Consider the following 25,135-nt stretch of genomic DNA (forward strand, 5'->3'; position numbering starts at 1 on the left):
TTTTTAACTGGTGCACAGTATTCTACACTATGGACAAGATACCCTTTGTGTAACCTTTCCTCTACTGATTAGCATTTTGGTTGTTTGGATAACACTGTATTGAGCATCCTTCTACCAATACCCTTCTGCACATATGTATGTGCTTCTGGAGCGGCTTGCAGAAGTGGAATTGCTCAGTCAGGTTAGGTCTGGTTCTGATTTGACTCAGCATTTGCTGACTGCTTTCCAAAAACACTCTCCCCCACCCCCCAGCTGGGCATGGTGGCTCACACCTATAATTCCAGAACTTTGGGAGGCTGTGGCAGGCAGATCACTTGAGGTCAGGAGTTCAAGACCAGCCTGGCTGTGGCAGGCAGATCGCTTGAGGTCAGGAGTTTGAGACCAGCCTGGCCAACAAAAATTGCTAGTATTATTGATTTTTAATTTTTACCAATCTAACAAGGCAAAACATGGGAGCTTATAACTTGCATTTCCTGGATCATCAGGAAAACTGAACATCTTTTCACAACATTTTTTTAAAGAAATGGGGTCTCGCTCTATCACCCAGGCTGGACCGCAGTGGTGCAATCATAGCTCACTGCAGCCTTGAACTCCTGGCCTCAAGCGATCCTCGCACCTCAGCCTTCTAAGTAGCTAGGACTACAGACTTGCACCACCATGCCTGGCTAATTTTTAAATGTTTTGTAGAGACGGGGTCTCACTATGTTGCCCAGGCTGGTCTCAAACTCTTGACCTCAAGCAATCCTCCTGCCTCAGTCTCCCAAAGTGCTGGGATTACAGGCATAAGCCACTGTGCCTGGTCTCTTTTCAAATCTTAATGTCCATTTATATTTCTTCTGGACATTACCTGTTGTCAGCCTTTTCTCAGTTTCCTATGGCTCTTCAGCCTTTTTTTTCTTATTGATTTGTAGGTGCTCTTATAGATTCCAAATATTATTACTTTGTTTAAAAAAAGTTTCATAAATGGAGAGACATACCATGTTTAAAGACTAGAAGACTCCGCCAGGTGCAGTGGCTTATGCCTGTAATCCCAGTACTTTGGGAGGCCAAGGCGGGCGGATCACGAAGTCAGGAGATCAAGACCATCCTGGCTAACACGGTGAAACCCCGTCTCTACTAAAAATACAAAAAATTAGCCAGGCGTGGTGGTGGGCACCTGTAGTCCCAGCTGCTCAGGAGCCTGAGGCAGGAGAATGGCATGAACCTGGGAGGCAGAGCTTGCAGTGAGCCGAGATCACGTCACTGCACTCCAGCCTGGGCGACAGAGCAAGACTCCGTCTCAAAAAAAAAAAAAAAAAAAAGACTAGAAGACTCAACACAGTAAAAAAGTTAAATCTCTGCAAATTGAGTACAGGTTTAATGTAATTCCTATCAAATTCCCAGCATCATTTTTTGTAGACACAGACAGCTTTTTCTAAAATTTATACAGAAAGGCACAGGTCCTAGAACTGCTTAAAAACACGTCTAACAAAGGAGAATACAGTGGGAGGAAATACTGTACCCAACATTAAGGCTTACTATAAAGCTACAGTGATCAAGATAGAGTGATAATGGCAGAGGGATAGGCACAAAGATGAACGGAACAAAACAGAGTGCAGAAACAAACCACACAAGTCTAACCAGTTCTTGACAAAGGTATAAAAATGGAGGCAAGACAGTGCTGGATCAACAAGACATCTATAGAAGCAAAGAAAATGAACCTCAACCTAAAGGTGGGTAGACAGAATCATTGTCAATATCCTGGTTGGGATATTATCTGTGGTTCTGCATGATGCTTCCACGTTAGGAGAAACTGGGTGAGGGTACACAGTATCTCACTGTATTATTTCTTACAATTGCATGTGACCCTATAGTAACCTCAATACAAAATTCAATTTAAAATATTACAAATATTTTTTCCTAGCCTAACTTTTTTCTTCTGCATTTGTTTATGGTATATGGGGTTAATTTTTATCTAGTCAAAATATATCCCCTGGATTTATTTAATATTTTATATTTCACAATTTTCTCGAAGTTGCTAAGATGAGCAGATAGGATGTCTATTTTAAACTCTCTTTATACTAAATAATTTTTTTGTAATAAAAAGACTTTTTTTTTCTTTCTTCCTTTTTCTTTCAGTTTCTGCTTTGCTAAATAAAAGCTTCTTTTTTGGGCCACCCACGGTGGCTCATGCCTGTAATGCCAGCACTTTGGGAGGCCAAGGCAGGCAGATTACTTGAGCTCAGGAGTTAGAGACCAGCCTTGGCAACATGGCAAAACCCTATCTCTACAAAAAAATACAAACATTTGCCAAGTGTACTTGTACGCACCTATAGTCCCAGCTACTCAGGAGGTTAGGATGGGAGGATTGCTTGAGTCTGGGAGGTTGAGGCTGCAGTGAGCCATGATCACACCACTACACTCCAGCCTGGGCAACAGAGCAAAACCCTATCTCAAAAAATAAAAATAAAAAATACTTTTTTTTGAGACAGAGTCTCGTTCTGGCTCCCAGGCTGGAGTGCAGTGGCACAATCTCAGCTCACTGCAACCTCCACCCTCCCGAGTAGCTGTGATTATAGGCTCCCACCACCACGCATAGCTAATTTTCGTATTTTTAGTAGAGATGGGGTCTCACCGTGTTGGCCAGGCTGGTCTCAAACTCCTCTTCTGACCTCAAGTGATCCACCACTTTGGCCTCCCAAAGTGCTGGGATTACAGATGTGAGCCACCATACCCGGCTGGTAAAAAAAAATATTTTTTTTCTTTCTTTCTTTTTTAAAGTTATGGGATACATGTGCTGAATGTGCAAGTTTGTTACATAGGTATACATGTGCCATGGTGGTTTGCTGTACCTATCAACCTGTCATCTAGGTTTTAAGCCCCGTATGCATTAGGTATTTGTCCTAATGCTCTCCCTCCCTTTTCCCCCCACTCCCTGACAGGCCCCAGTGTGTGAAGTTCCCCTCTCTGTGTCCACGTGTTCTCACTGTTCAACTCCCACTTATGAGTGAGAACATGCGGTGTCTGGTTTTCTGTTCCTATGTTAGTTTGCTGAGGATGATGGTTTCCAGCTTCATCCATGTCCCTCCAAAGAATATAAACTCATTCTTAAAAAAATATATTTTTTGATTAACCATAATAAACTCTATAAAAGACAACATTTAAAAAATTAAACAAACCTCAGCATGACATTAAAAGATATGGTTAAGTAATCTCAATTTCAAGCTTAAGTTGATATGACAAAAGAGAAATTAAACATCATGAATATAAAGGAAAGAGCACATGTACTTGTAGCTGTTCATAAGGGGAGGGAGGAAAGAGTCTGCAAATCGAGGAGAATGGGAGAGACCCCTTCCACAGGTCAGCCTGGGCACTCGTGGTGGGGAGCAACAGGGCCAAAGGTGCAAACCATTGCTGGGCGTTGCTTTTGACCAAGTTTGTTAGCACCTGACTCAGGCTTGCATCCATCAGACTATGTCCCAGAAAGAAAAGATGTCTGTTTCACTTTTCTAAAACTTTCTTGAGGAGTATACAAAAAGTATTAGTTTTGAAATTATAAATTCTTCTTAAGAAAGCAGCCAAGCACATTTGAGATCTCTGTGTTTACGCTTTTTCTTTTTTTTAAGAATTCATTTAGATATCATAGAACTACAAATAATAAAGTTCATTTTCAATTCCTAAAACGTGCCAGATGCCATTCTTTCTATGGAGTGCACAAATGTGCCACCTTTCTACAGAGAGGTAAATGACCTGTCCAAAGCTGTCAGATGCCACACCCAAGCCTGGGGCATCAGGGGGCTGCTCCTCTAAGTGCAAGGCTCACTCTGCACCACAATCACATCAACTGCTAATCAGTGTCCCCCCACTACATAAGTGGGTAAGGCTGCTTGTGCCAAAACTTTCTTCTTTGATGCTAACATGGAGAGTGTTAATAAAGACTGACTCTGTGAAACAGATAAACATTTATATGTCAGTCATGTTTAACCAGTAGAATAGGAAAAAGTAAAGTCAGAGATCTTCCTCTTCCTACAACTTACTAACCAAGTTACCTATGTGTTTACATGGGGTTGCACGCGAATGACAAACCATTAACAGACATTGAGAAATGAAACTGGCTAGCACAATGACTTCATCTCAGAAAAGAACGTCAAAGTTCATCCACATTTTCATCTATTAGTATCTATGGCAAAGACATAAAGCATAACAAACATTTAATTATTAGAAATTAAGTATAAATATCGTGAGGCTGAGGCAGGAGAATGGCATGAACCCGGGAGGCGGAGCTTGCAGTGAGCTGAGATCGCGCCACTGCACTCCAGCATAGGCGACAGAGCGAGACTCTGTCTCAAAAAAAAAAAAGAAATTAAGTATAAATAGAAGAGAGACTAGCTATAGCTTGGTATTTAGACCTATAGCTAAATCTTTTAAAAACAACAACAACAACACACAGGGGTGGGGGAAACACACACACACACATACACACACACATCTCAGACTATTATGCCCTCTGCCTAGAATGTTCTTCCCCCAGATATCTACATGGAAAGGGGCTTAATAAATACTTTTTATAGACAGAAATAATGCTTAACAGGCAAACCTATTTAGTGTCACAGAGCCTTGCCACTTCTCTCTTCTGCTGTGGTAGCCAGCCTCCAAGACGTGCCCCAAGTATCCTTGCCTCCTGGTATTCAGGCCCTGTGTACTCCCCTCTAATACTGAATAAGGCTGACCTCTGTAACCAATAGAATATTGTGGAAATGTGTATGTGATTTGCAAGGCGAGGCCCTGAAGGACGTTGTAGCCTCCACCTTGAACTGCTCACTCTGGGGGAAGCCAGCACCGTGTCATAAGCCACGTCAAGCAGGTCTATGGGGAGGCCCACGTGGGGAAGAACTGAACCTCCTGCCAACTGCCCAGCAAAGCCTCTCCTGAATTCCGGCTCACAGAAACTACATGAGATACTATATGTTATTGTTTTAAGCCACTAAGCTTGAGGTAATCTGTTACACAGTGATAGATAACTAATAGACATATCTGTATTTCTTTCTAAGATTCCAAGCACTCAATAGACAATAAGTGCTTGCTGACTTGAATTAAGGCAGTGGTGAGAATGATTTTCTGTTGAGCGATCTGGACTCCCTCATTCTGCTCCTTTTGTTGGCCAAGCCCACATTTGGGCAACCCAATTAGCTAAGGTTAGAGGTGCTATCTCTGGCCAAGAGAAATGGAAAGATTGCAGAAAAGTGATGGTCTGAGTTTTAGACCATTTTTATCTCCAAAGTCTCCAGAATTACTAGAGGTTCTTTGTCTATTTTCTAATAAATAAGAAGGGCTATTATCCTTTCCCCTTGTTTTTTTTCAGCATGTTGCCAACAGAGTAGTAATGCATAAATAGTAATGCATAAACCACAAAAGGCCCAGTGCTAGGTTACCTGTTAATCGGCAAAGTAGGCACTCTCAGCACATCCTGCTCATTTGTTGAGTAAGGGGTCCTCGTGACCAAAGAAAGACCACACATAGGTGATGGGATGTGCAAACTGGAACCTGAGAACAGCTTTTCCTTTACTTATAATAGTATTGCCTTTGACAAAATTCAAAGAAGATCCATGGATTAGTGTTGTATCAATGTTAATTTCCTGGTTTAGAACATTATATTATAGTTATGAAAAAAACAACCATTAAGGAAAGTTGAATAAAGGTATAAAGGTGATCTGCATCCTATTTTTGCAACTTTTTTTGTATGACAAATTATTTCAAAATTAAAAAGTTTAAAAACTAGAATTTATTTAAAGTAACAACAAAAAAGAATATTGCCATTAAAATTTAAATGACACTAAGCCCATTTACCGAAAGGCTCTGATGCCAGTTTTCCGGGGTGCGCTTGGAGAGGCTGTTCTGCCACGGCCACGACTAAGGAAGGTACTGAGACACGTGTGGAGTCTAAGCTTGATTTCAAACCTCCTATTCCCTGGTAAACAAAAGACTTCAAGTGTATGGGGTGTGATGTTAGCTATGTGAGGGCTGCAGGGACAAGAGCTGTCAAATCTACAATGGCAACTTCTCTGACGACCAGAGGAGCGAGGCAGACATAGTGCTCCGCCAGCATCCACGTGCTCCTTCGTGTTACCCGCGAGCCTCCCAAGAACTGAATGGGAACATGAGCAGAGGTGATGTGTAAGAGTCGGTGAGGTGCCTCCAGATCCCTGTTCCCCTGTCACCAGGTGGTGACAACAAGCTAATGGAGACTGGATTCCTGAGTCAACGGAGTAGACTCCTGCCAAACTGTGTACAGTACTTTAGCAAAATTAACTTTTATTGTGTTAAGCCATAGAGATTTCTGAGTCTGTGTGCTGTGACAACTAGCATTTCTTAAGATAATCCCTATAAAGACAGTTCCATTTAGAGAATAATTAACCTAGAACTAAGAAAAAAGCCAAAGTGCTAAAAATTATCAAGTCACAATAAAATATTTGTACAGAAGAAAGAAAATATCCAAGCCTCCTTTATTTCCAGACGTTTCCTCCATTTTCCTACAAAGAAAACAGAAGTAAACAAATATTTACATAGAAAAATACTGCCACACTGCCTGTGTTAGGGAAAAAGAAGAAAACAAATGAGGCTGGGTGCAGTGGCTCACACCTGTAATCCCAGCACTTTGGAAGGCTGAGACACGTGCATCATCTGAGGTCGGGAGTTCAAGACCAGCCTGGCCAACATGGTGAAACCCCGTCTCTACTAAAAACATAAAAAATTAGCTGGGTGTGGTGGCGCATGCCTGTAAACCCAGCTACTTGGGAGGCTGAGGCAGGAGAATCGCTTGAACCTGGGAGGTGGAGATTGTAGTGAGCCAAGATCACGCCATTGCACTCCAGCCTGGGCAACAAGAGTGAAACTCCCTCTCAAAAAAAAAGAAAAAGAAAGCAAGCAAAATGCCCATCAATTAAGAAAAGAATATGGCCATTCAATGAAATACCCTCTGGGGACCCCCAGGTATTGCCCCTGATGTGATGTGTGCTGCACCCACAATGCTCCCCTCCAGCATGGCTCTCAATTGTCCATGCTTACAGCCCTGCCATGCCACAGGGACGCCCATGCACTTTCTGTGATGGCTGATAATTGCTGATACAAGATGATAGGTACATGGTGGTCCATTATACTATCCCCTCTACTTATGTGAGTTTGGAGTTTTCTATAATACAAAGTTTTAAAAATAAGTATTTCAGAAAAAAATTGCCATAATTAAAACAGACTTACCCTTGTAACAAACAGAAATTATCACTCTCACTAAAAGCAGCAAGAAAACTAACTCATACAGATAAAGCAACTGGCCTAGTACATCACTGGTTAGAATGGGTTGCTAACAGATTAACTCATTAGTCTACTATAATCATTCACATAAATTCAGTGGTAATCGAAGCTATCTGTATCTGGATTAATTGAAGAGAGTTCATAACCTTCTCTGAAAAACAAAGACACTAAATTGGAAGCATTCCCACCAGACCTCATTTCCTAGGCTGTATTATACATCCTAAAATTATGGGTTCTTGTTTTGTTGTTACTGAAATTAAATTTAAGTGTTATAACATAGCTAAACATTCTAATAACCAAAAACACTCTTTGAAATAACTTTATTCCAAACTACAGATTAAAATGAAATACATAAGCATGATCCATAAGCATTTATTAATTTTCTGAATCATGATTACTTTCTAAAATAATGTAATCTCACTTTAAAAGCACTATTAATATTGATTAATGCTTTTAAAGAAAAAGGGTTTTTTTAGCAATGTAAGAGACTTTTATTTGCATATGTATAAAACCAAAGCCTCCCTTACCAACTTAACCTTTTATTCAACAGATTTTTTTTTTTTTTAATGAGCTTTCTCAGGTTGAATAGATTATTTTTCCCAGCCCATCAAATACAGAGAATGTTTCTGACAGAGAAAAATACAGGTTCTGGAGACGAGCCAGTGTGACTCCCAGAGCTCTGGCCTGGAGAAACACAACAGAATGGGTAAGCACTCAACAATGGCTTTACACACAGGTACTGAGAGACTCTCCTTAAAACCAGCCAAGCTTTGGGGGCAGAGTCCACAGATAGACCCGTAAACCCCTGCAACTACACTGAATTGAGCTGGCCTTCGAAGAACAAATGGCAAGGACTTGAATACTTTCCAGAGCAGCTCACTCATGGAGGACCCAGTGCCACTGCATTAGTCCATTTTCATACTGCTATGAAGAAATACTCAAGACCAGGTAATTTATTTTTAAAAAAGAGGTTTAATGGACTCACAGTTTCACATGGCTGGGGAGGCCTCACAATCATGGCAGAAGTGGAAGGAGGAGCAAAGGCACATCTTACATGGTGGCAGGCAAGACAACATGTGCAGGGGAACTGCCCTTTATAAAACCATCAGATCTCCTGAGACTTGTTCACTATCATGAGAACAGCATAGGAAAACCCTCCCACTGGATCTCTCCCACAACATGGGAAGATTATGGGAGCTATTATAAAATTCAAGATGAGATTTGGGTGGGGACACAGCCAAATCATATCAGCCACCCACTGGTCTGAGAAATTCTGGAGCTTTATTTGTTTAAAGAGACCATATTATGAATCGGAAAGAAATCATATTTAAGGAAGTTCAGTCAGAAAAAATCTAAAGCAGTGCAGCCTGAAAGACTGTTTTCTATTGGGGCCCAGCTCTCTCACTTAGCCATGTCACATGACCTTGAACAAGTCATTTGAGGCCATCCCCATGCCCCTCCCCTCTCATGATGGCTGTGAGGGTCATATGCATGGATTTGAAACTTTAAAACTGTTTGTTCTCAAATGTGTTTTTATTAACAATGATGCTCTGTTATTATAATCCTCCACATATAACAATTTCATTTTTCAAAAGCAAGGTTTACTTTTGGAATTATACATTTCCAAAACAACAGCTTTCTAACATTTCATTTTTAAAAAGTAAATAAACTTTTGGAAAGAATGCCAGAGCTACTATCCAAAGAGAGATGTCTGATTAGAAGTTTATGAATTAACCACTGTCTAATTGTTAAACAAGTATGCTATTTGTCTGTTTAGCTCATACACCTTTCACAGTAATTATAAGCCACTAATAAGTAAAAATTATTTGAATTTCATAAGCTTACTTTAATTTTTAGAGTATTCTTATTTCACACTCAAAAATCAACATATTACTTTCATATATTAGCATACTTTAGACTAATATTTGAGTTCAAAGACAGCTAATTTATGAATCTGTTTGTTTGTTTTGAGACAGAGTCTCACTCCGTCACCCAGGCTGGAGTTTGGTGGTACGATCTTGGCTCACTGCAGCCTCGACCTCCCAGGCTCAGATGATCCTCCCACTGCAGCCTCCCAAGCAGCTAAGATTATAGGCATACGCCATAATACCCAGCTAATTTTTTGTAGAGATGGGGTTTCACCACGTTGCCCAGGCTCTTTTCAAACTCCTGGGCTCAAGCAATATGCCCACCTCAGCTTCTCAAAGTGCTGGAATTACAGGCGTGAGCCACTGTGCCTGGCCTGTTCTTTAATTAATTAATTAATTAAGTCAATGCCATGTGGCCACAACCCACTTGCTAAAAGCCCCAAGCTGCAGCTGGGTTTACCCTTTTTGCTTCAGGAAGTCTCAGACACACTGGCAAAAATTCTGTTTCTTAAGCAAGTCAGCCAACAACTGCTCCTGAACAACTCTCTCCTCTATTCCCCAGTGCCATTTAGTCCCTAAACAGACATGAAAGCATCCATCATTCTGTTCTAAATTCAGCAAAAATCCACAATTTATCATACTATTTTTAGTCCCACCCCATATCTGCATAGAGTTTTGCAGTCTACAAAGCATTTTTCCTATTGTGTCTCCCTTTCTACTGCTTCATACTGATGGAAATTCGGATGCTACTTCTGATACCAAAACACGTCTACAAGCTGGAGTTGAGAGTGCTTCATCAAAAATGAGACCAAAGTGCTCCAGCGGGATGGAAATGTCAAAGCTAGTAGAGTCCGCTTATGTGTGCCAGCCCCTAAGACTACACAGGATGAGGCAGCCCAGGTAGAGACACACTGCTCAAAAGTGGAGCTAGGAGTGTTACCCGTGTATCCCTGAAAGGGTCCTTTGGTCCCCTGAGGCCCTCCAGGCTGCACCTGCCTTGGTCTAAAAGCTGGATGGACCCCTCCAGACTCAGCCTGCCAGCTCCTGAATAGGAGCCAAGTACGTACCAGAAAGTAAAAATGTTGTCCAAGATTGTGACTGACTTTAATCCTAGGAGTTACTCTACCTTACTATAGATTGTAAACTGAATAAAACTAAAATGGCATTTTTCTTTTATTGCTTTAGAAAATATTTTTATAGCTATTATTTTCCAGCTAATATTTCTTGGGAATCCCCCAGATGCCTAGAAGTGCACTTAATTTCAAGGACGGAGTATATAAGCTTATGCAAAGACAAATGCAGACACTTCTCAGTGCCTGCATGCTGCCCCCTGGGCCCGCCCTATGTCAGCCCCAACCACTGCAGACAGTTCCACGTCAGCTTCAGCATAGCTGACAGTCAGTACTCCTCACCATGCACTGCAGGTCTTTTTGCCATGAGGCCTTCTCAGAAGCCATGGAAGCCTGCTGGCCTGCTTGAACTTCCAATGGGGACAGGAGCCAGTGGCTAAAGGCCCTACCTCTCATCCTCTGGACACATACCCTGGAAAGCATTCTGTCCACTTTAAATAAGTGGGCTGGTTTGAAAGACCCCAGATCTACCTCCATCCCTGCCCAGCTACAAGAATCTGGCAAGCCCTATGCCCTAATCTTTTGGGGCAATGTTCTTAGCCTAGATCTTGGACTGTGCCCCAGAAGGATGCCAGAACCTACTAAAACCACAGTTCTCAATCTTAGCTACAGTTTAGAATCACCTGCAGAGCTTTGAAAAGTCTTGATGCTCAGACCTCTCTCCAGAAAAATTTCACTGAACCGTTTTGGGGAGGGGCCCAAGCTGCACAGGGCTCAGCCTATGCTGGGACCTGAAAGTTCTAATGCTGGCCAGGAGCAAGATGCAGTGAGACAACTCTCAAAGGGGGCAGTCATGAGAGGGTTAACACAAACCCTCTCTTTATCAGAATATACTGGAGACAAAGGAGCCACAGAAAGACAGCTAGGCAGATTATGTACCAACAATTTTTAAAACTACCAGCTGTTGGCTGGGAGCAGGGGCTCACGCCTATAATCCCAGCACTTTGGGAGGCGGAGGCGGGCAGATTGCCTGAGGTCGGGAGTTCGAGACCAGCCTGGCCAACATAGTGAAACCCCTCTCTGCTAAAAATACAAAAATTAGCTCAGTGGGGTGGCACAAGCCTATAATCCCAGCTACTCTGGAGGCTGAGGCAGGAGAATCACTTGAACCCGGGAGGCGGAGGTTGCAGTGAGCCAAGATCACACCACTGCACTCCAGCCAGCGTAACAGAGTGAGACTCCATCTAAAAACAAACAAACCAAACAAACAAACAAAAACTAACCAGCTGTTGTAACAGCTTTTTTGAAAATCCACCTCTTGCCACTGCTCTGAAATGGTATCCTTTATTATATTCTCGACTTCCCATAAATAATCAGGTTCTCTTTCAGGTCTCTCATCTAGTCTGCAAATAGGTTTCTCTCCTGCTCTGCCAGCACCATCTGTTGCATTACTAGAGTGTTGTAACATATTTTTATATTTAGGAAGGCCAGTACCCTCTGTGAGATTTTTAAAAATTACATTTATCTCTTTAATTCCACTGGAATTTATTCTAAGGTATGGTATAAAGGATCTAAAATCATTAATTTTCCATAATTGCAACCAGTTGCCCAATTACTACCTACTGAGAAATCCTCCGTCTGCCTTTAGTTTGTAATGCCTGCTTTATCACATGTTACAACCATACACAGCAAATAGCACATAGTCAATTCTGAGCTGCCTCTTGCTTTCCCATAATTGGTCTAAGATCCTTGCCCTTAGGGAACTTATATTTTGGCAGAGGAAAAGAGACAAGAAATGTAAAAAGTAAATAACCAATAGATACAGTGACAATATTTTAAAAGATACGTCTGACAAAGGAAGTCAGAAGTGGAGCAGCACTGGGGGTTCAGTGCAGGGCAGCTGCAGCATGAAGTAGGGTGATCAGCGTGCAGGCCAGGAGTACAGAGCGGGAGGGCAGATTTCATCATGGAGAATGATGGCCAGGATGTGGGCAGGGAGGACGGGGCTGTGACAGGCTGCAACATGACAGGGAGACAGGGCTGATTTCACAGGCGTGTGACCTGAGCAGGCACACAGGGCCTCGTACTCAACTGGTTCTGTACTTAGTTAAATGCTCTGCTATAGCCATGTGGAAACTGTCAACAATTTTACTTGTTTTGTTTTCGTGTTTGTTTTTGTTTTGACACAGGGTCTTGCCCTGTCACCCAGACTGGAGTTCAGTGGTGCAATCTCGGCTCACTGCAGCCTTGACCTCCTGGGCCCAAGCAATCCTCCCAACTCAGCCTCCTGAGTAGCAGGGACTACAGACATGCACCACCACAGTGGGCTAGGTTTTTTGTGTGTTGTTTTGTTTAAATTTTGTAAAGATAACATCTCCCTATGTTGCCCAGCCTAGTCTCAAACTCCTGGGCTCAAGCAATCCACCTGCCTCCGCCTCCCAAAGTGCTGGAATTACAGGCGTGAGCCACTGCATCCAGCCCAATTTTACCTTCGAATGTGTGTTTTGTAGGTGAAGTCCAACAGGACTGTGGCGCATGAGCATGAGTGGAGGTGATACACACGATATGGGGGTCTGACGCCTTTCCCTGCTGCCCACTGAGCACAGCACTTGGGATTCCACGAGCATAGCACTGGGTGGGCCCACAATGTATGGGAGTTCAGCGACACTCAACTCACATGTACAGTAAGCGTGTTACTTCTACAACTGAGTAAGGGGGTGCTGACAGCCCCAAGAGCTCACACTTTCCATCTGAACCAGAACTTGCCTTGAACACAGAAAAAGCAATGGTGTTCTAAGAAACATGAATGGCTTTGGGAGACCAAGGCGGGCGGATCATGAGGTCAGGAGATTGAGACCATCCTGGCTAACACAGTGAAACCCCGTCTCTACTAAAAATACAAAAATTAGCCAGGCTTGGTGGCGGGCACCTGTAGTCCCAGCTACTCGGGAGGCTGAGGCAGGAGAATGGCGTGAACTCGGGAGGCGGAGGTTGCAGTGAGCGGAGATCACACCACTGCACTCCAACCTGGGCGACAGAGCAAGACTCTGTCTCAAAAAAAAAAGAAAGATGAATGGCTGAGAAAGCCCATCAGAGTCTTTCTCGCCCGTGTCTTGTCTTGTGTTAGCCACCACTTCCCCTGGACATGCTGACTCAGAAAGCAAACGAGGCGACCCACAGCTCCCTGACCTGACAGTACCTCCTGACTCATCAGTGAACTGAACAAGACAGTGGTGGCAGGACATGTGTGAGACAAAAAGAAGGAATATGTTAGTTCCCACTGTTCTGGTAAGAATGAAATTCATATGATGTAGGAGCTATAAAATACAAATTCTGTAATTCTGGTCATTCCACATACAAGTTAAATTTGCTTTTTTTTTTTTTTTTTTTGAGATGGAGTCTTTCTCTGTTGCCTAGGCTGGAGTGCAGTGGCACGATCTCAGCTCACTTCAAGCTCTGCCTCCTGGGTTCATGCCATTCTCCTGCCTCAGCCTACCCAGTAGCTGGGACTACAAGCGCCTGCTACCACACCTGGCTAATTTTTTGTATTTTTAGTAGAGACGAGGTTTCACCGTGTTAGCTAGGATGGTCTCGATCTCCTGACCTCGTGATCTGCCTGCCTCAGCCTTAAATTTGCATTTAAAACTGGCACTGCACAATATAAATGGTAAAATTCAAGCTAATAATTTAAATTTTTTATTTGTCCTTGGTTATAATGACTTAAAACAGAAAATAGAAGCACCATGACAAGTGGAGGAGGAAAAGAGAGAGATGAAAGAAGAGAAAATGCTTTGCCTTTTAGTGCCTTTAAAAGTACTTTTCTACTGCTTTTTGAACAAGGAATCTGGCATTTTTCATCTTACACTGAGCCCTGAAAATGCTCTAATTCAGCCTATGGATGACCTAGGAAAAATGTCCCCAAGCAAGGCACTGGGCACTCTCTTGTCCTCCTGGTCCCTCACTGCACACCCCAGATCATTGCTCCTAAACTCAGCTGCAGATGCAACCATCTCTGGTCCCATCCCCAGAGAATCTGGTGTCATTGGCTTGGGGTACAGCCTATGCATTGGGAATTTTCACAGCAGCTCAGGTGATTCTAATGCACATTCAAGGTTGAAAACCAGTGGCTTAGGTCAAAGCTACCAAGTACTAAGCACACCTGCCCATCAACAGCCACAGACCCTGCAGTTGGCCTCCCAGCAAGGCCTGCCATGGTGTCAGAGAAGACTGCACCAGCTTCCTATACCCGTGACCCGTCCTTTATCTATAATATGAGCCAACAACAAAGGGCCACTGGCTATTTGAGGGAGATTATCAGCACCAAAGAGAAGGGATCAGGTGAACAAAGAGAACAACTGGTCCTGCAGGGCCAATAGTGATTCAGGGAACAGAAGAGATCTTTTCAAAGCCCTGCTCCTGACGTGGGCCCCATCTAGGTTGATGACACCACTCTCCCCTGGCCCCTGCCCATCTGTTCCTGCTCTGTTCCTCTCTACCCTGGCCCAGTGCAGCAGTTCTCACCTTTCAGGTCTTTCTGCCTCCTTTACCTCGCCCAGTCCAATCTATCTGCCATCCTGCTACAAGAGGGTCACAGCTGAGGACTACTTCTGACCTTCCCCTCACTGCAAAACCCTCCTCAGTGGCTGCCCACTGCCCACCGCCAAAGGACAAAGGTACAAGCTCCTTACCAGGACACAGCATTGCCACCATCTGGCTGCCTCTCCATCCTCATCATCCTCCCCACCCCCTGCCTTCTTGCCCCATCAGACTCACCTGCTTTCATTCCCCAAGAGGTTCAAGTCTCCATGCTCATATCCTGATCTTCTGGGCATGCACTACCCTTGCCCCAGGCTTTCAGATCCAGCTGCCTCTTCCTCAACCTTCGAGATGCAACTAAGACATCTGTTCTGTGCTCAGGGACACCTATTTTGACGACCAAGCCCCCATCAAGCCTCCCTGTATTCCACTCACTCCTTCAGCACCGGGCAAATAACATCCTCTCGGAACTGCCCCAATGTGACTTCCATCTCACTAAGGGACGAGCTCTTGAAGAAAACAACCATGGCTTATCGCTCTTTCTAGCACCCACCACACAGAAATCTGGCACATGAAAAGTAGTTAATAAATATTTATAAAAAGGAACCAAATGGAGGCAACCACCCCAATTTCTACATGTAAAGTTAGGGGTCAAGTATAGAAATGAGCCTCTCACTCAAAGCCAATGAAAACACCAATACATTTTGGAAAATAGATATTCGTGATGAAAATTAAGTTATTTGCATTTGTTATTTCTGAAATGCTTGGCCTTTGAGACTTTCAGCTTGATTGATTAGAAGAGCAGAGAAAGTTGGAATTCCTTTCCCCCATTGTCAGAGCTTTACTTTGTTCTGCTGAGCTCAAGTTAAAGCCAAATGTAAGTGGTTCGTCTCAGAAGGTCAGGGCTGATGAGCCTGAAATGCAATGGGGTCCATATGGCTCATTAACATGCATGCCCGCCTCTCTCGACATCTGATTTCCATCAGCATACAAAGACTGATGCCTGCAAAGTTCCTAAGGGTCCCCAGTGGAGATTTCAAAACCATGTTGGGTTGTGGGTCTTTTCTGGAGAATAAAGTCTAAGGAAAAACACTGTCAACAGAGACAGCCAATGAGGGCACATGAGGAAAGCAGACCTATGAATGGCCAACTGTCAACACCACAGAGTCACCGGTTTCTAGCACCAGAAAGGCCCCATAGGATCACCTGGCCCAACCCTCTAACCTGACACATGAAGACACCAAATCCAAGAGGCTCTGTGATGTGACCAAAGTCACTTAGTAGGAGTCCTGCCAGAATTCCCAGGTACCCAACTCCCAGACCTGCTTTAGGCTACTCCTCTTTTCCTTCCTTTAATTCCTCAAGGGTTTTCATGAGGAAAAATGAAGGACAAAACTACACTCCGCATCACTTGTATTGCCCCAGCCTTTAACGGAGAGACAGATGGGGTGAATGGTAGATTCAGGACTACAGGGAGCCCAGGGACCCCCTTGAGATGCGGCCCACAAGCTCCATGGGGAGGTGTGTGCACAGCAGCAGGCATCTGCACAAGGAGAGCCCCTTTCCTTACAAACCCATGATGACATTCTTCCATGATGGGCATTTCAGCCACCTACAGAACAAATGCCAGACCAAAGCCAGCTGCCAACTCATCACGGGCGTTGACAGCCACAAAGACAGGGTACATAATGAAGGTGTGCCATGCCTGCCAGCGCCTTGTACCTGTCCGGTGAGGCCTTGCTTCTGCTTTGGTCTCTCCCAGGGCCTTGGACACAAATGTGAGGTAGACGCCTAACAACAGGCCTCCACTATCTGCAGCAGCAATCCAAGGCCTTGGATGACCTCATTTCAAATGCCAAGCATTCTACGTCTCTAGGAAGGATGAAGGAAAAAATACCCTCGGAATTACTATTTATACACTATGCCCAGAATCTTAAACTGATGACTGAAACATGTCCACTCTGCCATATGCTAAAATACTGACATTTCATTTTTAGCACCTTTAAATATATAGTCCTTAAAACACTATGAAAAAGGAACCCACCAAAGCCCCAAACTGACTCCAAGTTGTGATTCCTGTTGTTGCTGTTATTTTTCAGGCTGGAGGCCACAGACCTTTTATCCTTACCCATAATCCAGGTACCAAAACATAAAAATGAATGCCACATTTCTGCAAAACACCATTTCAGCCAGGAATAGGATTCCAATGTAGTGTAAATGTTAAGAAACCTCTGTGGTTTCTTTGTATAGTATTCCACTATTAATAGGGAAACCTGGGAATTCTCCTAGGGATGCAATTAAGCATTAAAAACAGAAACACATAACAACAGGCATACAGAGACTTCATTTTAGGTATTGAGGCCACATCTCCAAAGCTTGCAGGAGCTGGTATCTAAGTCTATCTCATTTTTCCAGAACTGGTAGGAAGACACAACTGGCCACAGGCCTCTGTTTCTGGTCCGGGCACTGCAATCTAGAGTTACACACAGATTTCTCCCTGCAGGTATGTAAATTAGGAGACCAGTTCCTCCTTGTTTCCATTTCTGCAGGTGAAAATTTAGATGCTTCAATAAAACTCCTGATGCTGCACTCCTCTCCAAGTCCCGAATTTATCTCTATCTCTCATCTATCTACCTATCTTTATAGAACTCCATGTACCACAGTTGATTGATTGAATGATTCATTGATCGGTTGATTTACAGACAAGTTCTCACTTTGTTGCCCAAGCTGGAGTCCAGACGCACGATCATGGCTCACTGTGGCCTCAACCCCCTGGGTTCACACAATTCTTCGCCTCAGCCTTCCGGCTGGCTGGGGCTACACGCATGCACCCCCACATTCTGCTAACTTTTTTTATTATTATTTGTAGAGATGGAGTCTTGCTATGTTGCACAGGCAGGTCTCAAACTCCTGGGCTCATGCGATACTCCTGCCTTGGGCTCCCAAACTCTTGGGATTATAGACGTGAGCCACTGCACCCGGCCCCATATGCCATGGTTGAATGAAATAAGCTGAGCTCTGACCTGATTCCTTTCCTCCTCCTTCCCTTGATTTGCCTAATGTCACACCTCAATATGGAACCGATTTATCTCAAATCTATCCTGGGTACTGAAATAGACTTGGAATGAATTCCTGAATGGACGTCTCATCTCACCTGATGCCAAGTAAAGGAACCAAGATGAGAAATGAATCTACACAGGTTCCAAGCAACTCTTTCAGGTCTATTATTCTTAACCTTTGATGATTCCTCCTCCTGTTTCATTTTATTAAATTCTATTAAGAAAGACATGAAAGAAGCATAAAAGAAAAGTTGGCTGAGCCTACCTGGTATTTTATTCACAGGTCACATCTGGGAGGTATACATGTTCTGTTTTTTAAACCTGACGGTTTTCCCAAAATATCTTCTTGGAGAAAGCTACATAGTTTTGAGGCAATTTTATCATTAACAATAATTCTCACTCAGTGAGACACTAACTTAGAACAAGTCCCTGTAAAACTCCCAGTTTAGCCATTTATTGAATAAAATAATTCTACCAACTTAAAGATTCTAGAGCCCACCTTAACGTGCTGAAGTGAGGTGTTGTTATACCATTCTCTGTACTTCTAGTATGTTTGAAATACTTCAAATTTTAAAAACAATAACAAACATTATAAAGGAGCAATTTTCTATTGCCTAGAAAATCTAGATCCACAAAAGGAGATGTAAAAAAAAGCGATTTTGCATCATCATCAGTAAGAGCAAAAAATTGCGACCAACTCCATAAATCCATCAAAAGGAAAATAGCTACACAAAATGCAGTATATTCATAGGACAGAATCCCATCTTGCAGTTAAAATGAATGATCTAGCTGCATATGTAACCACACAAATGCCCTTGTGCAGTGGGAAAGAAAGCATGTTTCAGAAAAACATAGGCAATACAGGACCATTTCGGTCAAGCACCTGCGCACATACAAGTGCATGTACACACACACACACACACACATACACACACACATACACCCTGAATCTAACCTTAAGGAAACATCAGACAAACCCAAATTAAGGGACATGCTTCAAAATAACGGGCCTGTATTCTTCCAGAGACTCAAGGTCATGAAAGTCAAGGAAAGACTGAGGAAATGATCCAGAATGAAAGATGCTAAAGACACATGACAACCAAATATGAGGCATGATTCTGAACTGGATCCTTCCACTATGAAGACCTTCTTGGGACTCTCTTCCAGAATGGCTGAAGACAACTCTTCGCACAAGATGGTAGCAACAAGTCATAGGTGCAGTTGCACCAAATTCACAGAAGATTAATTGAAAATTCTCATCAATAGCTTCAATCAAAAACTTTACTCAGATTATGCTATCAAACAAAAACTTGCTTTAGAAATCAATACAGAAGATCTGCCCAGAATCCAGATTTGGTTTCAGAATCAAAGAGCTAGGCACAGATTCCAGAAAAGACCAGACCTGAGACTTTAGAGTCAAGCCAGAGCCATAAGCAAGATCAACCTGGTAGAGAAGCCAGACGGTGTTGTACTACCTACAGCACCTCTCAACTACGCACTCTCAACAAGGCATTTATGAAAAACCCATACCCTGGGATTGATACCAGAGAACAAATTGCTAAATAAATTGGTGCTCCAGGCTGGGCATGGTGGCTCACACCTGTAATCCCAACACTTTGGGAGGCTGAGGCGGGTGGATCACCTGAGGTCAGGAGTTTGAAACCAGCCTGACCAACATGGAGGAACCCCATCTCTACTAAAAATACAAAATTAGCCGGGCATAGTGGCACATGTCTGCAATCCCAGCTACTGTGGAGGCTGAGGAGGGAGAATCACTTGAACCCAGGAGGCAGAGGTTGCAGTGAGCAGAGATCATGCCATTGCACTCCAGTCTGGGCAACAAGAGCGAAATTCTGCCTCAAAAAAAAAAAAAAGAAAGAAAGAAAAGAAAAGAAAAAAAAGAAAGAAATTGGTGCTCCAGAGTCAAGAGTCCAAATCTGGTTGCAAAATCAAAGATCTAGATTTCATCTTTAGAGAAAAAGGGAACCTCTTGCATCCTTAGAACAAGAAGACCAGGGGCAAGATCTCTGAGGGACTTCAAGGTACAGAAGACACATACAATAGCACCAAACTCACTAGCAACTCTCACTTCCCTAGAGCCAGAACATGGTGAAAACACTCAAGTTCAGTGTATTTAGTATTATCAACTCGGGTCCCAAATCTCTCTCACGGTCTTCCTGGGAGTCTATCCTTCTGCTGAAACTGCAAGCTAAGCCTTCTGAAGAGGGTAAAGAACTTGGCCAGGTGCGGTGGCTCATACTTGTAATCTCAGCACTCTGGGAGGCAGAGGTAGGAATATTGCTTGAGCCCAGGAGATTGAAACCACCCTGAGCAACATAGCAAGACCCTGTCTCTATGATAAAAAATAAAATAAAATAAATATAAAGAACTGTAGGAGGCAGAGATAGGTACAAGAGGCACCACATTACCCTACTGACACAGCCTGGATCCAGAGTTCAGCAGACCTTGAGACAATGAAAATAAACTTAATAATAATAGTAATAAAAGACCTCCTTGGGATAACTGGTAAATTATGAATGGAGTCTGAAGATGGCTGCTAGTAAAATGTCAATGCTAATTTTCTAATTTCGACAGCTGTTTTGGGGCTTCTATAAGAGAATGTCCCTGTTTGCAGGAAATATACTAATGAATTCAGGTGTGAGAAGGCATCAGGCCAACAACTTACTCTCAAGTGATTTCAGAAAAAAGTCCCTGATACTGTTCTCCCAACCTGTCTGCAAGTAAAAACATCATACACCTTATGCCATATACTAAAACTAACTCAAAATTGATCAAATATCTAAATGTAAAAGCTAAAACTACAAAACTCTCAGAAGAAGACATAAAAAGCTTCATGATTTAGATTTGGCAATGATTTCTTGGATATAATATCAAAAGCACAGGCAACAAAAGCAAAAATAGACAAATTGGATTTCATCAGAATTAAAAACTTCTGTACATCAGAAAACACCACGAACAGGGTGAAAAGGTAATCCACAGGATGAGAGAAAATATTTGCAGATCATCTATCTGTTAAGAAATTAATACACAGAATACATAAAGAACTTCTACAATTCAACAATAGAAAAACACAAACCAATTCAAAACTGGGCAAAGAACTGAAATAGATCTCCAAAGAAGATATACAAATGGCCAAGAAGCACATGAAAATATGCTCAACATCACTAATCATTAGAGAAATGTAAATCAAAACCACAATGAGATACACTTCACACTTACTAGGATGACTAGTATCAGAAAACACACACACACACAAACACACACACAAAACAGCAAATGTTGGTGAGGATGTGGGGAAATCAGAACCCTTGTGCATTGCCAGTAGGAATGTAAAATGGTACAGACACTGTGGAAAACAGTATAGTGGTTCCTCAAAAAATTAAACAAAGAACTACCATACGATCCACAACCTGTACCTAGGTATTTACCCAAAGGAATTAAAAGCAGGGTCTTGAAGAGATATTGGTACACCAATGTTAACAGCAGCACTATTCACAACAATAAAAAAGTGGAAACAACCCAAGTGTTCATGGATAAACAAATGGATAGACAAAATGTGGTACACAAGAGAATATTCTGTGGCCATAAAAAGAAAACTCTGACACATGCTATGAACATAAGGCTCAACATGGATGAATCTTGAAGAAATTATGCTAAGCGACATAAGCCAGTCACAAAGGGACAAATACCATACGATTATTCATATGATACTCAGAGTGGTCAAATTCAAAAGGCAGAAAGTATTACAGAAGGGCTGTTGCCAGCGGCTGAAGGGAGAAGAGAATCGGGAATTACTACTTAAGGGTATAAAGTTTCAGTTTTGTAAGATAAAAAGAATTCTGTAGATAGGCTGGGAACAGTGGCTCACACCTGTAATCCCAGCACTTTGGGAGGCCGAAGCGGGTAGATCACTTGAGGTCAGGAGTTTGAGACCAGCCTGGCCAACATGGTGAAACCTCATCTCTACTAAAAATACAAAAATTAGTCAGGCATGGTGACGCATGCCTGTAATCTCAGCTACTCGGGAGGCTGAGGCAGGAGAATTGCTTGAATCCGGGAGGTGGAGGTTGCAGTGAGCTGAGATCACTCCACTGTACTCTGGCCTGGGCGACAGAGCAAGACTCCATCTCAAAAAAAAAAAAAAAATTCTGCAGATAGATGGTGATAATAATAGTTGCATGACAATGTGAATATACTAATGCCACGAAACTGTATACCTAAAAAATTTAGGTTATGTATAATTTAACACAATTTAAAAAAATCTTCTGACATATACACACCCAGAGATACCATGTGTAAATGTGGGTAAACATATTTTTGTTAAGTCTGGAAGTAAATACATAGAACTTATTAATGGCGCTACCTCTGAGAATGAGAGTTATTGTCAAAAATATTTTTAGTGTATCTTAAACTTCTAAATTCTTAAAAGAATACTGATTTTATGTATTAGGTATAACAAAAATTGATATAAAAATGCTATTTTATGGACTCATGAGAAAAAAGATAGGAAAATAACTGTTTCTATAAAAATACTTTTCTACCCAGGAATACTATAAAAGCTTACTATTAAAAAATAACATTTCTAAATTGTTACTTTCCAGTTAATACACTGTTTTCTTGCTTGGTATTTTTTTTCAAGTCGTAATTATGATAATAAGAGACTCTTCCCAAGAGAAAATGAAGGGGTCAAAGGGACAACATGAAACTTAAAAAAAAAAAAAAAATCCTCAGAGCATAAGGCCAGATCTGGTCTGGATTTCAAAATGAAATTTTATAGAACTTATACTTATCCCCTGAAGGTTTCATGACCCAACAATGACACGAATGGTTAATAATAGTCTTCGCCCTCCCTCTGCAGTCAAACAGCCATGCAATTCCTGAATAGAGCCACTGCCCGGGGGATATTATGTGAGTATCATGTTCCTGACTTAGCAAAGGAGAAGTGGAAAATAGAAACAAGGCCACAAACTTAGATCTTTCCATTACACAGAAATTGAGGCTTCCAGGCTTCACTTTCATGATTAAAAATAGAAAAAGAAATTGACTTCACATTTTATGGAAAATAGTCAAAGGAATATATTTTATGTTAAGAATATTCATAGACGTGCCATTCTTTTGTGTTTCGTATTGACAGAAATAATTGTGATGGTGGAGCTAGTGAGGCATAAAGTGGCTGCTGCAAGACTCTTGACCAGATAGCAGCAAGAGGCATGCTGGAGCCCACAGTAGGGCAACCTTCTCCAGTCCTGACTTCCACTCCGCCTCTGGAGCAGCTGCCTCCCTTCTGACAATGATTTTCCATAATTTCCAAGCTCAATGAACACCAGGAAACACACTTTTCCAAAAATAAATCTTCCTTTTTCTGACAAGCTCCTATGACAGACATTTAGAAATTTCCCTGAAAATATTAGCTACGATAGTATACATAAATCAAATTCAATATATATGTATCTTGGGCTTTTTACAGTATCTTTTTAGAATTAATGTTTTTGTATTTGGGGGAAAACTGGGCAATAGTGAAACATTTGGCTTCATGTTGACCAAGAAAAAGGAGCCTGCTTCCCTGAACTTGCTTGCTTTTTTTTTTTTTTTTTTCTTAAAAAAAAAAAACCATCAAACAAGTTCTGGCTTTTGTGTCCAGACTGTGCCAAAGGATCACTAAAAACCAGGGTGAGCGTCGCACTCCTTGATGTCCAATGTCTGATGTCATCACAGAAACTCATGCCATGGAATCCCTCCACCATGCTGGCCTTAGAGGCAAGAATGGGGTCATTCCTGCAGTGAACTGTGGGAGGTTGAACTTCACAATATTACTCTCTAATGCTCAAGCCACAGTATGAAAGAACCAAACATGAGTCACTGACAGAAAAGCTCTACTGTGGAAGGCAGAACATGAGAGTGGTTGAGGGCCTCCAAAGTGTATTCAGAATCTTTCCACAGCTCCTAAATGTCCGCTCTGCCACCCTGTCACAAGCCACACATCCCCCGATCCTGAGCCTACACTAAACCCAGTCTCATCCATCTCTGCAAACACAAATCAGAGCTCTCAACATTCTAATAGGTCTTTGGCTTACTAACAATAAAAGCCAAATTCCTTACCTTGGCCCATGAGGCCTTGTTCCATCAAGCCCAGGTCACAGCTCTGGCCTCAGGTTCTGCCCTTCTCCGTCACCCTCCAAGCTCCAGTCACACTGGCCTTTCTTCCACCAGTCACCCTAGAGCTCTGCATCTGCTGACCCCTCTGCCTGGCACTCTTCCTTCAGTCTTCACTGGCTCCCTCTTATCTTAGCATCCTTCCCTAGTGCTTGTACCTAAGGGGACCTCTAGCCAACAGCATTCTCTACACCTAACCCTGTTTGATTTCTTTGTATCATCAGAATTTTAAATTATACTTGTTTTTGTTTGTTTCTCCACTAGAATGGAAGCTTCATGAGGATACAATGTTGGTTCAGTGCTGGACCTACATGCAGGGCCAGCACAGAGCAAGCACCCAATAACAATCTGCTGGATGAATGTATGGGATGAGTAGGTAGTGAGCAGGTGAGTGGATGGATAGATGGATGGCTGGCTGGATGGATGGATGGATGGGCAGATGGATGGACATATGGGTGGATGGATAAGTGGATAAATGAACAAGCAAGCAAACTAACAGACAAATGAGCATGAGCTTTTTATTCAAGGGCATTACCATCGTGAAATCCTTGCCATACCACGTGATGGGGAGCCAAAGGCAGGAAGAAAGGCCTCGCCTAGATGGGCACTGAGGTAATAAGCATCATGTGTGAAGAGCTAACTATCTGAAATGAACCTTGAAAGACGGGGAAGACGTCAGCAGGTAGAGGCAGGAAAGGAGTTCATTTCAGGTGGATAAGCAGAGACATAAAGGAGAAAAAATTGTGATACTTATTCATGAAACAATAAATAATCTGCAGGAAACTAGTCTACAATTCATTGTGAAAAGCTTTTACCATGAACTGAATAGGTAATAATACATCATAAAATATGAGCCCTTAACAATTTCCCATGTGTGTTTAAATGTAAATGATCAGCCAACTGCCCATGGAAGTCTCCACATTCATGCATTTCATTAAATTACAATTTCCATGCAGAGGCTAAGATGTTGATCACTCTGGGTTTTTATTCTAGTTCCATTAACACTTCGACAGATGAGTAAGGCATTCCATGTCTGGTACTCAGAAAGCCAAGAAAACTATAAATTACTTTCAACTACAAGTCTTAAAGTGGCTACACCGCTATAATCTTGCCCATTCATTGAGCAATCCACATGGTGGGC

At 42.4% G+C, this 25,135-nt stretch overlaps 1 protein-coding gene and 1 pseudogene across 1 annotated transcript in view; one reads left to right on the plus strand and one right to left on the minus strand.

Moving 5' to 3' along the window:
* Positions 1-25,135, minus strand: part of DTD1 (D-aminoacyl-tRNA deacylase 1) — a 178,541-nt gene that overhangs the window by 109,050 nt on the left and 44,356 nt on the right. The gene's annotated exons all lie outside the window — the stretch shown is intronic.
* Positions 18,898-19,933, plus strand: LOC129474238 (double homeobox protein A-like; annotated as a pseudogene).

The sequence above is a fragment of the Symphalangus syndactylus genome, chromosome 24 (assembly GCF_028878055.3).
Source record: "Symphalangus syndactylus isolate Jambi chromosome 24, NHGRI_mSymSyn1-v2.1_pri, whole genome shotgun sequence".
NCBI classification, from domain to species: domain Eukaryota; kingdom Metazoa; phylum Chordata; class Mammalia; order Primates; family Hylobatidae; genus Symphalangus; species Symphalangus syndactylus.